Raw genomic sequence first — 13,681 nt, forward strand, 5'->3', positions numbered from 1 at the left:
CTTATTTTTGAATGGTCTTACAGCACCATGTATTCCTTCAATTAAGATGAATAGCACAATACCAATAATGAGGTTGATATTCCTATCCAATGATGACACTGCAAATAATATAACTCTTAACACAAGCTGTAATCCACACCAGTAGTACATCTTGTCCTTATAGGGTCCTTGGTAAGCATCTAGTAGTGGCTTGAATTTTGTAATCATATTAAATCTTGATAGTGTTCTGGTAAATAAAAGGATGATATTAAATGGAACTAGTATCAGAAAGAGGATGAAGCACACTATGAACAATGTAATGAATTTAACATTGAACAGAGGTACATTAGCATCAACTGACCACACTAGTGTAGTGTGTTTACTGGGCAGGCTAGTTACTGTGGAGTATGAGAACAAGACACTGGATACTATAAGAAGAATTTTAGTATATGACAATAGGAAAAGTGTAGCAAGTACTGGTAGTGCTCTACGTGCAGTGAGCCTCTGTATTGTAGTGGAGTAACGACTTGTTATGATGAGTGATGTAGCAATGAAGATGAGGTAGAAGGGAAATGCTAATTGTAACCACATCTTAGCATAGTCATCCATACCATTGTAGAAACATATTTGAATACCCAAATCAAGATTAGCTAGTGAAATGAATGTGTAAGCTGGTGTAAAAGTGTTAAAATGAGGAAAGAACACTGGAGTGTTAATACTGATGATGTTAACATATAATATAAATGCATTGATAGTTCCATCAGTTACTGTGAGGTTGAGAATAAAGAGTAATAAGACCAACACAAGACCTGCTATTGCAATGGGTACAATTAGAAACAGGTAGATATTTGAACATTGCTGACAGTGAGATGAACCAAATACAGTACTGAGACTTTGTTGACAATGTCCACACAATATACCAGATCTGTTAAACTGACACTGTGAATTAGGAGTGGAGAAGTTAAGATGTGATGAGTGAGGTAGGCAGTAGTGGAATGGACACTGTAGTGAAACACTGAAAACTTCATAGGAGTTATTTTAAAGTATCAGTGATATCCAAGCATTTGCAGGACGTAGTATAGTCTGATCATTAATATCACATCTAATGTTTAACTCTTCCAGGAATATGTAACACTGACATACACCATTAATCTTAATGAAACCAGTTGGACAAGGCTTTTCTACTATAGAATAAATGTCTATTTTATCAATCCCATCACGTAAACTTCTCAAAAACAATTCACACCATCCTTGTTTAGGAAATGCAATGGTGTATTTTATTATAGTGCAAATATTGTTTTTACCAATTTGTATGGTTTCAGAAGAATTAGTGATAGCACAAGCAGTAGATAACCAAGTAATATTATGTAAAACTGTGATTATTGTGTCAAAGTCACTGAAACCTGCACTGTGCAAAAAGTTTGATATACTCAGGTGCACACTAGTAGGCATAACTCAATTATACATTCAATTTACACAGGTATGTATGAATATGATATACTATAATTGTATATCCTGTGTATTACAAATTGGCTGCTATACACTGGTGTGTATACATCATGTGTACATATGTAATAGATATACACAATGTAGTATAGCTTACCACAGCTTGTTGGCATGGCTACGTGGGCACAGTACATACAGCTAACTTATTATTAAATTCTTATGTATTCTGTGCTATTTTTAAAGAATTTATGTATAAAAATGTAATTCAATAAACTGTAACACACACAACAACAGCTCCATTGTCATCCCAAGTGGCATTAATCTAAGCTTGCCTTTATGTAGAATTACATTTGTATAGAAAAAAAACATTAAGATGTTCTCTGTCATGGTGGCTTTTCTTCATCTACACCAGGCCTGACCCAGTTGGTGGTTGCTGTACATCAATTCAAGCCATACATGTAGTACTATTTTCACCAGGCTGCATCTGCCAAGACATAGTTATTTTAAAGAGCACATAGGCTACAATTACCAGTATAAAATTTATGGTACAACTTTATAACTGACTGAAAGAAACTGCAAAAGAACAGTTGTAAAGTTGTAAATGCTCAGAACAGTTGTAAAGTTGTGAATGCTCAGACATACAGTACTTACCAGTTGTATGTCATACAGCTTCAGTTCTCTTCGCTGACTGAATCTGCAAAGGATATCAGTTGTTAGTGAACAAATGCTAGTGAAAACTTACCAGCTGTCCATCGTACACATGGGTACTCTCTGTTGAGTGAATCTGCCAAGGATATCGGTCATTATTATACAAAGGCCGTGGTCATACTTAGCAGTTGTCTGCCGTAAACTTGGGTACTCCTTGATGGCCGAATGATATTGATTGTTAGTGCACAAAAGGCTATTGCAAGTTGTCCATCATACAAAGACCATGGTCATTATTGTCCATTGAATAACTTGAGTATACTTTGCTGACTGAATCTGTCAAGAATATAAGCTGTTATTAGTATGCAAAGGCCATGATCATACTTACCGATTGTCTGTCATTATAACTTCAGTACTCTTTGCTGACCGAATCTGCCAAGGATATCGGTTGTTAGTGCACAAAGGTCATCGTACAACTTGAGTACTCCCTACTGAGTGAATCTGGCACACTTTACTGGTTGAATCTATCATACCAAGAATATCAGTAGTAAGTGCACACAGGCTATAGGTTATGAGGGACAAAACTGTGAAAAACTGTGTAAAACATGACTTTAAATTCACAAAATCTAGAGAGCATCATTATACATTACTTCACTAAGGTAATCACTCAATGATTTCATCAATATAAAATTATATAGAAAACTGTCAATATTCACAAATTTGCAAGAATTTCATCCCTCAAAAATTTCTAGCATTTGTTGTCATTTCATCGATGCTTTTTTAATTATACAGTATTTAGGCATACTTAACAGTTGCTGGTGGAACATGACTGTTGGCGTACATAACATCTATGCTTTTGGGTAATGTCGTACACCACATTTATACCGCTGCAGTACCGGGAACATTGGCTTCATCGTCATATCATACACAAAGTATTAGGAGGATCTGTATACTTGAAAATTATTATTAAGTCCTATATAAGGTAGGTAGTCAATTTAACTTTTAAGAACAGTATGTAAGCCACAGTGGTAACTAGCAACATGCATACATACATTTGGCCAAGACTGTGATATTAATATAGTCACCTGTAGTAACACTATAGTCACCTGGCTACTTGTTCTTCCTTAATAAATTTTGTTACAAAGGCCAGCTACCCAAACGTTTGATAGCACACACTGAAAGAACAAGTAGGCCTTACATAATATATATTTAGTACGGACTATTCAGGTGTAGAGAAACGTGTAAAACCACTGGAAGCGAGCATATGCTCACCTCTTTGATATGATTGGTTATAGTACCTATCTCTAATGAAAATTTTAATGAGCTGGACACATGCAAGTGCTGTTGTTTTCCATGAGTAATGGTGCACCGCAGTGCTGATTCACTGGGTAGGCGCGACCACATGTCTGCACATCCCAGACCAAACTCGTTTGTATGGAATTTTCTATTTAGCCAAATTTTCTGCTGACGCCTTCATAACTCTATAATGTTTAGCACTATGGGTATGATTTCAGTTAAGTCATACAAGAGACCAAAAAGTAAGCTGCATACTTTCGTATAGTGTGATAGAGACTTTAGTCTATAATAAAAATGATTCATTGTAGATTGGTCACTTACTACACACAGTGTAGAATTATTCACAGATTCTTTAACTATATGTATGTGATTACACCCAACATTCTTTGTTTGTGTACAGTCATGAACATCCATTGTAATGCCAGTTTACAGCAATGATTGCCAATTTACCAGACCACCACTGGAACATGAAGCATGACAAAGTGAAACTTGACAATCTATGAGGTACATACAGGCTGCTGTTGCTTCCTCCAAGAAAATTTCATATATAGATCCTCTGAGGATGAATTATAGAGAAATTTCAGTAATTTATCATAATTGTCTCAAATGCTGATTCACTGGGTAGGCGCGACCACATGTCTGCACATCCCAGACCAAACTCGTTACTATGGAATTTTCTATTTAGCCAAATTTTCTGCTGACGCCTTCATAACTATGTTTAGCACTATGGGTATGATTTCAGTTAAGTCATACAAGAGACCAAAAAGTAAGCTGCATACTTTCGTATAGTGTGATGGAGACTTTAGTCTATAATAAAAATGATTCATTGTAGATTGGTCACTTACTACGCACAGTGTAGAATTATTCACAGATTCTTTAACTATATGTATGTGATTACACCCAACATTCTTTGTTTGTGTACAGTCATGAACATCCATTGTAATGCCAGTTTACAGCAATGATTGCCATTTTACCAGACCACCACTGGAACGTGAAGCATGACAAAGTGAAACTTGACAATCTATGAGGTACATACAGGCTGCTGTTGCTTCCTCCAAGAAAATTTCGTAGATCCTCTGAGGATGGATTATAGAGGAATTTCAGTAATTTATCATAATTGTCTCAAATTATGGCTGATCTCATATCACTCACTGGTCTGGTTTCATTTAGCCACCAGAGTATAACCAGAAAATGCCAATTCAAGTATTTTAGTCATCATAGTGTAAAAACAGTGTGTGTGTGTGTGTGTGTGTGTGTGTGTGTGTGTGTGTGTGTGTGTGTGTGTGTGTGTGTGTGTGTGTGTGTGTGTGTGTGTGTGTGTGTGTGTGTGTGTGTGTGCATTTGCATGTGTGTACTGTGTAGCATTAATATTTATTATGCATATGTGTGTGTGCATTTGCATGTGTGTACTGTGTAGCATTAATATTTATTATGCATATGTGTGTGTGCATTTGCATGTGTGTACTGTGTAGCATTAATATTTATTATTAGGGACCTGCCGATTATGTTAGCATAATTTTGAGCATAATAGGTACCTAAAAGCATTGAGCATAATGCCAGCATAATAGGTTAAATATTTGTACGATAGTGTAAACTCTTGCTGGGAAAATGACAATTGCAAAATAAGATGGATATACTCTAATAGAGCAGTCAGTAACTCTAATAGAACAATCATCAAACTGACTGTTCTATTAGAGTATATCGATCTTGTCTCTTACATGCAGGCATGCAGCAAGAATTTATTATTTGTGTTCCAGCCACTCATTTTTTTCTTTCTATATAGTGTTAAACTAGTAGCAAAGCATATGAACTAAGGCATGAACATTGAGCATAATCGAGCATAATAGGTAAATATTGAGCATTAATTTAAGCATAATAGGTGAATTTTTTGAGCAGTGCAGCATAGCATAATAGGTAAAATTATCAGCATAATCGGCAGGTCCCTATTTATTATGCATATGTGTGTGTGCATGTGTAATGTACTGTAGCCTACCTATACACACATGTAGGCTCACTTATCTCGTTCATAAAAAGGATAAGCTTGATCACTGATGTAAGTTCCAGGGGAGACCACAGTTTTCTCCTGCAGTGTAGCCTTCTCCATCAAATCGTGTAGGTACTGTAGAAACAGGAGTACACACCATAAAACTTTCAGTAGCCACCCACACTATGAATAGGAATACATATATACATGGAATCCTTGCAGTACACTAATCCCTATAAACACTGTAATCAACTAGGATGACCTTCACACATACCTGTACAAACATATGACACTCAGTTACTGTAGTAGCCCTACGTGGAATTTAAAAAAATCGATGCACTAAAATTTTCTCCAATTTCCTTCTTCTATAGCTCATTTAAATTGCCATGCACTACTTTTCCAACAAAATCTGAGGTATCTATTTGCCATGCACTACTTTTCCAACAAAATCTGAGGTATCTATTATGTGTCATGAGATATGTCTTTTATTGCATTTTGCAATACAAAATTTGTTACACCAGGTTGGTTGGGTCATTGTGGTGCCAAAATTTCCATGAATTAGATCATTGTGCTCATAGAGGGTTGCTCTACACATATCACACCTGAAAAGTTACCAGACACAAAGTAGGCTGTACACAATAATTAATTTTACAGAAACATATTGCACATACTTCTTAGCTGTCATTTTAGCCATGAGCAAACAGTTTGTACAATGATTGTTTTACAGTATACAGTCAAACCTCTCTAATGCGACGCTCAATGGGAGCCATAGATTTTGCTGAATAAAGGAGGTTGTTGGATTATCAAGTCACCTCTGTAATCCGACATTATACAATATGTCAGATTATGCAGTAAATAACAGGTAAAACAGATCACACAATGTTTTAAACATGAATTAATTTTAGAATTTGTAAGTATTACAGCTTTTTTCTATTACTGTCAACCAATTAAATACTTTGGTTGCTTAAAAATTATTTTCTGTGATTATTCTAATGCCGCTATTATTCTCTGTCAGATTACAAAGGTCAAAAACAATGCATTTCCAAGTCTAGAGAATCACAGTTTGTGTCGGATTATGGGGTACAGAGTTGTCAGATTACAGAGGTTGTTTTCTATACAAAAATGTTGGTAAATGACATTTCAGTCGGATTCTGGATTATGCAGGTGTTGGATTAGAGAGGTTCGACTGAATATACAATTACTGTTTTACAGAGGACACCTGCATAACCTGGACACTTAGTTGAGGCCCCAAAGTACCAGCTTTTACATGTAAACTGACCTGGAAAATCAGGACATCTTAATAATCAGGACATTTTTGGTTGATCCCAAGGTGTCTTTAATACACAGGTTCCACTGTAATGAATTTATATTTCATTTTGAATATCAGGACACCCTCCTATCTCACATAGCTAGACCAACTTTTTCAGGGGAAGTTCCACTGCTTGGTGCAAATTGGCAAAGCCATTATCTTCTTACTGTTTAGGTTCTGAGACTATTATACTTTAAAATGTGGCACAGTGTTTGCTTGAACACAACAGGATACAAAACAAGCATGTTGCTCAATAGCAAAAGGCTTAGTCAGTCTGGCTATGCGAGATTTGTTGGACTCCTGAACATACATACAAACTAAATCATCTGTACATAATACTTGATACATCACTCTTAACCTACACTTCGGATGGTGGTGGTCTATCAAAGCGTCGTACCAATGATGGTGACCGGCTATACAATATGACACAGTGGGAGATACAAAATGACACAGTGAGACATACAATATTATGACACAGTGAGACACATAATATGACACAGTGGGACTAACACGTGCAAAAGCAGTGATGTCATGCTTAGAGGTGTGTCCAGAATGAGTGCGACTATTCAAACTGGACCACACCCATTTTTCTCCCTACAAAGATAAAGTGGTCTAGCCAGGTGAGACTAGTACATAAAGTATAACATGCTTAAGTAATCTGTAAAGGACAATACAAACATATCATAGATCCTTTACACTCTAAGGATCTATGAACATATCCACTCACCAAGAGGAATGTAGTAGTGAAGGTAGTATTCACAGCGGAATCAACACTAATAACTAACTAGTTACTGTCTGTCCAGTTTGCCACATAACTGTAGGAATTTGCGCGGTGGTCTAGGACGATGAGCTCTTCCAGAGTATCAAATCACGTGATTCGTAAGTGTTCGAATTTATAAGCAACACTAGTTTTACAACCGGATGCGGTTAGACCTCTTTTGCCGAGAGCTCAGACTAGCAGTGTGTGAAGTCTAGCGCAGTTCTTTTCATCCGAGTTTTTATCGATGATACTTTGTTTCATTGCGCACTGTTCTGTCGGGTCGGAGGCACTTTTATGTGAGCACCGCCTCCAGAGGTGAGTCAGTGTAGCTATTAAAGTATTAATGTTCACTTCTTATTGCCGTGGTGTACTAAATATTAATCTTTTAGGTGTTAGCTAGACGCGCGTAGTTGTATCGCTCTCAAGACTAGGTCAAGGCGTCGTGCTCCACTAGTATCACGGTAAGCGTACATGAATTGTGCGTGTGGTTCATTAAAGTTTCTGTTTATGTAGTTTTGTCTTTAGGTACAAAAGCACATTTAAAAGGTTTGTTAGTTTACTTGTTGTCTATACTGTTTTACGGGCTGATGATTCAATGCAGGTATTGTATGGAAGTTGCTTTGGCGGCATAGTTTGCTGCATCATGCACTGACATAATAATAGCTTGGTAAGCAGTAGTGCTTCTTTCTTGCCAGCTTTAATTTTTCTTTTCAATGATAGTGGCAATGGAACTGCTGCTGCTTATTATGATTGCACAGCATTTCAATAGTTACAGGTATGTCTGTTGTCGTATTACTGACTAACTATTTTAAAGTATTCATTTTGTAGGGCTGAATTGTAGAATCACATGCTACTGATACTTCATTGTGTAGATGCCAGGCACATGATCATGATTGAGTTAACTGTGTTTATGCAGTGAACAGGTATAATAGCTTTTCATAGTTGTCTATTGGAGAATACACCTTTTCTATTGTAGAACAGTGTGTGGAGTTTAGGAGATGTGAACTAGGAAGAAGAATTATGTCCACACATGTACATCTGGTGAATTTATCAGCTTCGTTTCATTGGTAAGGCCACAAAAGAGCATTTGAATCATTGTTAAGTGATTTCTTTTGTCTGTAGACGTCGTTTGATGATGAGACCTATATAGAAGAAGAATGATGTACCTGCTACTTTTATCAAAGTGAACACTACTGGACACATTTCATGTTGTTTACTCAATGTTGTACAATTTTAAATTTTTTAATATGAAACCTCTAATCTTATAATAGTAAAGATATTCACATCAGATATACTACATTGAGTTACACCACAATTATACATTGGTGAGTATATCAAATATGTATTTCTTACATATGCACATATTATACTTATGTAAACAGAGGTTATACACGTGGTTAACCAGTAGTGTATAAGTCAATTATACTCATATATTATACATAGTAGTGTAAATGGTATCTATACACAGGTACAACCATGGTGTATAACAGATGTGCCACACATGTGTATCCTTGGTGTATATCATAATAATACATCAGTTATACACCTATGTATTTCAAATGTTTTGCATGGTGCTGCTAAAATAGTGTAAATATTTAGCATCATAGTTTGACCAGGATATATAGGATTTAGCAACTCCTCATGACAATCATAGTTGTCGATGTTATCACAATAGCACAAGGTCTTTGGTCGAGTATATTGTGGTAACATATCAAATGTACCTGATTTGTTTATGTACTTTATGTATTTTTCGTTCACCTCAAGTGGCATTGCAGTACTGAATGCTGACTGTGGTAACCAACTGCAGTGAATAAGAGGAAGATTCTTGTATGCAATTTTTGCTGAGTTTTCATAGCTGTTATTATGAAATATTATAGAATAACTTGGTTGGTTTCTTTGGGATTCAACTTTGGATTACTCAAATACTGAAAATAGCAAGGTGGATAGGTAGATGGAACTGACCTAGATTTGGATGCTAACTCTTCAATGGATGCAAATGTTTTAAACTTACTGTTAGTAACATTGATAATGGAACCTTCTTTTACAAATAAACTGAAATAGGGATCTGTAGTGCTGTGAAATGAATATTCAATAATGCTTCTTCCTGTGACATTTACAAACTCAATGTAATCAGAGCAGATTATTTCACTGTTATGTGCAAAAATAATTGCATTATTATTGTTACTAATGTTATGAAAAAATACTGACCCTATTAAGTGCAATTTAGTTCTTTGCATAAACAAAAATGCTTTCATCCCATACAATGTGGAAAATGAAAACAGTGTGTTGGCAATGGTAACATTGAAATACGCTAATGATGTTGTAACCATTGTAAGAACTGAAGAATTTTTGTTGTGATGAAAGACACAATGACTTAATATAACATTTGGGCCATCTAACATATGAATGATTCCTGATACTAGTTTGGTCATAATTTTATCATTATTCTGAAAATCTACATCTCCCGATGCCATTTGGGTTACCTGGTTATTATAGAACTCACAATACTGAATCCAAATACTGTCAACTTGTTTCTTTATTTGGTTATGTACATTTATAATACTGCCCTTAACAGAAGGTGTGTTGTTATTACTAAACTTACAGTGTTTAATTAGTAGAATGGTTTGCTCTTTGTATTTAAAATTAAAATCAATGGAAATTGCACTGTCAGTTTTAAGCCATTGAAATGTTGAATTAAGTAGCTGTATCTTTACCCTGTAGGTTTGTTGATAGAGTTTAAAATGTATTCTTTGATGAAATAAATAATCAACATCATTGACATGATAGTGGTCTATTGTAAGACTGTGATTCTCAAAAACCACAATAGTGTCATTGTAAATAATTATTTTGGCATTGTTTGTGATATAGGAGAAATGTGAGTCACCCAAAATGTTGATGCCAACTATACCATATGAGTTATGGCTCTCCTCTATCACTACATGTCTCAGTTGAACATTTGTACATTGTTTGATCAAGACTGTAGCATTGTTATATTCATTACCCAAGCAGCTCTTAACTGTTATATTAGTTACTATCAAGTTACTAATATTAGTCATTACAATATCAACTGATGAGTTACACTGGATGACTGTGTCTGGTGTTGTACCATTAGTAGTGCTACCAATGAGTGAAATGTTGTGAACATTTTGTATGATGAGATCAGTGTGAAGGTGATGTAGTCCTGGTATGAAGAGTAGTTGAGTGTTAGAGGTGAAGTATTTGGTGGTATTGAACAGGTAGTATTGTAGGTTATGACAATGATGACATGTAGTGTTAGGATAGTAGTCATCATCAGGTGTCACATTGCAGACACTACCAGTTGTAATGTTCAGCCATATCATCACAACTAATAGCCACACTATGACCAAGTGCCTACCAACAGAATAACATGTAGGTTTAATCTTATTGAACTTATCACCTAGGGCAGTATTGCATATACTTTGTTCTTATGGAGTTTGTATACATTGCATAATTATAATTGTACTGAAGCTTGGCTTAAAAGTTCAGACTGTTCTGAACTTAGAATACAAGTTTTATTTATGATGTTACATGCTTATGGTATATACCTTTAATATTTGACTGGTTCCAAAATTTGCTTATAAAATCTGTTTAATACTTGTATTGTATAGTGAATTATATATTTAAAATTGTATATGTATATAAAGATACAGACATGGCAGTAGACAATTAGGAAATGGAAGATGGAGATTGCTTTGGCAGTAATGCAGTAGACTATTGTATATCAGTAGCGATTCTAGATCTGACCTACAGGGGAGGCCAAGTAGAGAACAGCATAACTATTGTTGTTTGGCTGTAGCATAAAGTAGAATTTCAGGGGGGTATGGGGGTGCAACCTCCAGAAGCTTGCAATTTAAAGGCCTGAAAACAGCCTAAATTTATGCTAAAAGTATGAAAAATGCTTAAAATAACAATGCCAATCTATACTGCAACTTTTTCTCAAGATTTTTAATAGTTATTTTTCAGCAGGGGGGGGACCATGGCCCTCCCTCAGAATCGCCTATGTTGTATATTAGTTTTATATATTAATTAAATTGTACTGTATGATTATTATCCTTGAAAATGTGGCCTTTTAAAACTTTCTTGCAGCTTTTATCAACATTATTTGTACAGTCTTGTGCTGTATGATGTTCATTTAATTGTTGCAATTCCCTTCTTATAAAGTGCTTGATGGCTCACTGGGATTATATATACCTATTCATTGACATCAGCTTACAGAAACCGAAGCATACACAAATTATAGTTATATACGTATGTACACAGAATAAATGTTCTTACTGATAATAATCCATCATTGTGTTACTGTTATTCCAAATGTGACTGTATAAAACACTTTTGCATTCAGCAGTCTCATCCAGTATAGCATATGTAAAGTGTATGTATTGCATAAATTATTGTGTTTTTATATTACATGTTTATCAGTTCAGTCATCTAACAGTAGCTGTACACAACAGATAAACCATTAGTGATGAATTAAAGTTATAAACTACAACACACTAGTGCATTTACATCATATAATGGCATACTCATTTTCTATTGTGCAAATAATTATCTTCTATACATCCTTATATTAAGCATGAATGCATGCATGATCTTCATGTTAATGTTGCTATAGTTACATTGATGATGTATTGATGTTTTTAATGAATTCAAAGTAAAACCTAAAACAGGCCCTTTAGTATTCAGTATTTAATACTGTAATACTGGATTTGTGTACAATACACACCCAAGACTATTATGTAGTATCATGATCTTAGATTGTTGTATTGTTACTAAAATATGAGAAAGAACATGTACGCACTTCATGATCAACACACTGCATGCAGTCTGAGTTTCTCTCTGTTTACATATAAAATTCATTGATATCTGATATTTTGCCATAGTTCCACCACATGCACTCCTCTAAAATCAGGAGCTAAATGTACAAGATCGGAAAGTACAATCGCTGCTGCTGCTATGAAGAATTAAGACAATACAGGCACAGTTGGCTATGTGTTGCTTTAATTTTAATATTTGTTCCAGAAGACTAAATCAACTACTCGTATCCAAGATCACATCATTCTTAAACAACACTGGGTCATACTGAAGCTTGCAAAGCACATGAAAATGTTATATACATTGTTATTCATTTGCTTTGATCCACATCTCAAATTATTGATGCTGTTACATCAAATAGGTTAAGCTTTAATTGAGTTTGCCATGCATGCTCAAATAAATTGCGGCTTAGCACCTCATACACCACTTCATACACACAAATTCTTCCCAAATTTCCCCAGTTCCCTATCACCTTCTGTAATACCAAGTTAAAACTATGTCGAAACAGCCAAGTTGTAAAAAAAGTGCGTGGACTTTCCAAAAGGGCCATGGTAAAAAGTTGGGAGATCAAAGGTGGCAACCATTTCGAAATGGTTGTGGTGGCAGGTGTATTGCAATAACAACAGTTGAGGTGAATTTTATGCTACTTCCCCAAAGTTTTACTGCATGGGAATTGGCACCAAATTACATACATATATATTTGGCACCAAATTACCTGAATAATTTTTTTGCCATCAACCTACCACCATAACCTACCATTCTTACTTTAATTTACAACTGTTTTCTTTTGGAAGGCTGCTGCACCCTTTTTGACAGCTTGGCTGGATTCAATTAATATAGATTTTACAGTATATCACTGTACAGTGGAGCTTCAGCCCACTTATCCGGATTCTTAATCAACCAAACTATTAAATGACTACTTTATTAGAGTAGTGACTGTTCTATTAGGGTAGTTGATGATACTCTTAGCGTGATATTTTCTTTAGGCTATTGTTAAGGTTATTTATGCACAGTTTCAGAGATATGGACTTTTTAGACTTATGGTTTACCAAGGGATTCAGATAGCTGAGTAATTGCAAGCCTCAAAACCACTTAGGGGCTTCCTTTTAACTTGTTCTATACTATGGTAATTTTCAACAAGGTGTATATTTTGTGTGATGCGCTTATTATGTGGATACTGTACTTTCTAATTGATTCAGTGACACATAGTTACAATCAAATAGAAAAGCTTTTAATTTAACTTGTTTTGAAGTGTCTATATGAATGCATTTAACTGCAGTATGCTATTGTTAATTGCCAGGACCGCCCAGAGAAATTAAGGGGCCCAGGGCAAAGAGTTAAAGTGGGGCCCCAGGGGCAAGGAGGTTCCCATTCTTAATCACAACTTCATGTGTAGGTTGATGACCTAAAAAACAAAAAAGGTCATTAC

General features: G+C 35.4%; 2 long non-coding RNA genes across 8 annotated transcripts; one reads left to right on the plus strand and one right to left on the minus strand.

Moving 5' to 3' along the window:
* Nucleotides 1-1,670: 1,670 nt before the first annotated feature.
* Nucleotides 1,671-7,670, minus strand: LOC136252715 (uncharacterized). Of its 7 annotated transcripts, none has more exons than XR_010699771.1 (8): nt 7,387-7,670; nt 7,022-7,072; nt 6,630-6,703; nt 5,360-5,485; nt 2,459-2,594; nt 2,168-2,406; nt 2,077-2,119; nt 1,671-1,909 (listed from the first exon to the last, which is right to left on the minus strand). It is a non-coding gene; the product is annotated as an uncharacterized lncRNA (long non-coding RNA). The 7 variants fall into 7 exon arrangements; XR_010699769.1 differs by having other exon boundaries at nt 5,382-5,485; nt 7,387-7,668; XR_010699770.1 differs by lacking the exon at nt 6,630-6,703 and having other exon boundaries at nt 5,382-5,485; nt 7,387-7,663.
* Nucleotides 7,439-8,694, plus strand: LOC136252714 (uncharacterized). Its single transcript, XR_010699767.1, has 8 exons — nt 7,439-7,734; nt 7,809-7,880; nt 7,933-7,965; nt 8,021-8,086; nt 8,140-8,194; nt 8,248-8,342; nt 8,396-8,486; nt 8,542-8,694. It is a non-coding gene; the product is annotated as an uncharacterized lncRNA (long non-coding RNA).
* The last annotated feature ends 4,987 nt before the right edge of the window (nt 8,695-13,681 follow it).

The sequence above is a fragment of the Dysidea avara genome, chromosome 4 (assembly GCF_963678975.1).
Source record: "Dysidea avara chromosome 4, odDysAvar1.4, whole genome shotgun sequence".
Lineage (NCBI taxonomy): Eukaryota > Metazoa > Porifera > Demospongiae > Dictyoceratida > Dysideidae > Dysidea > Dysidea avara.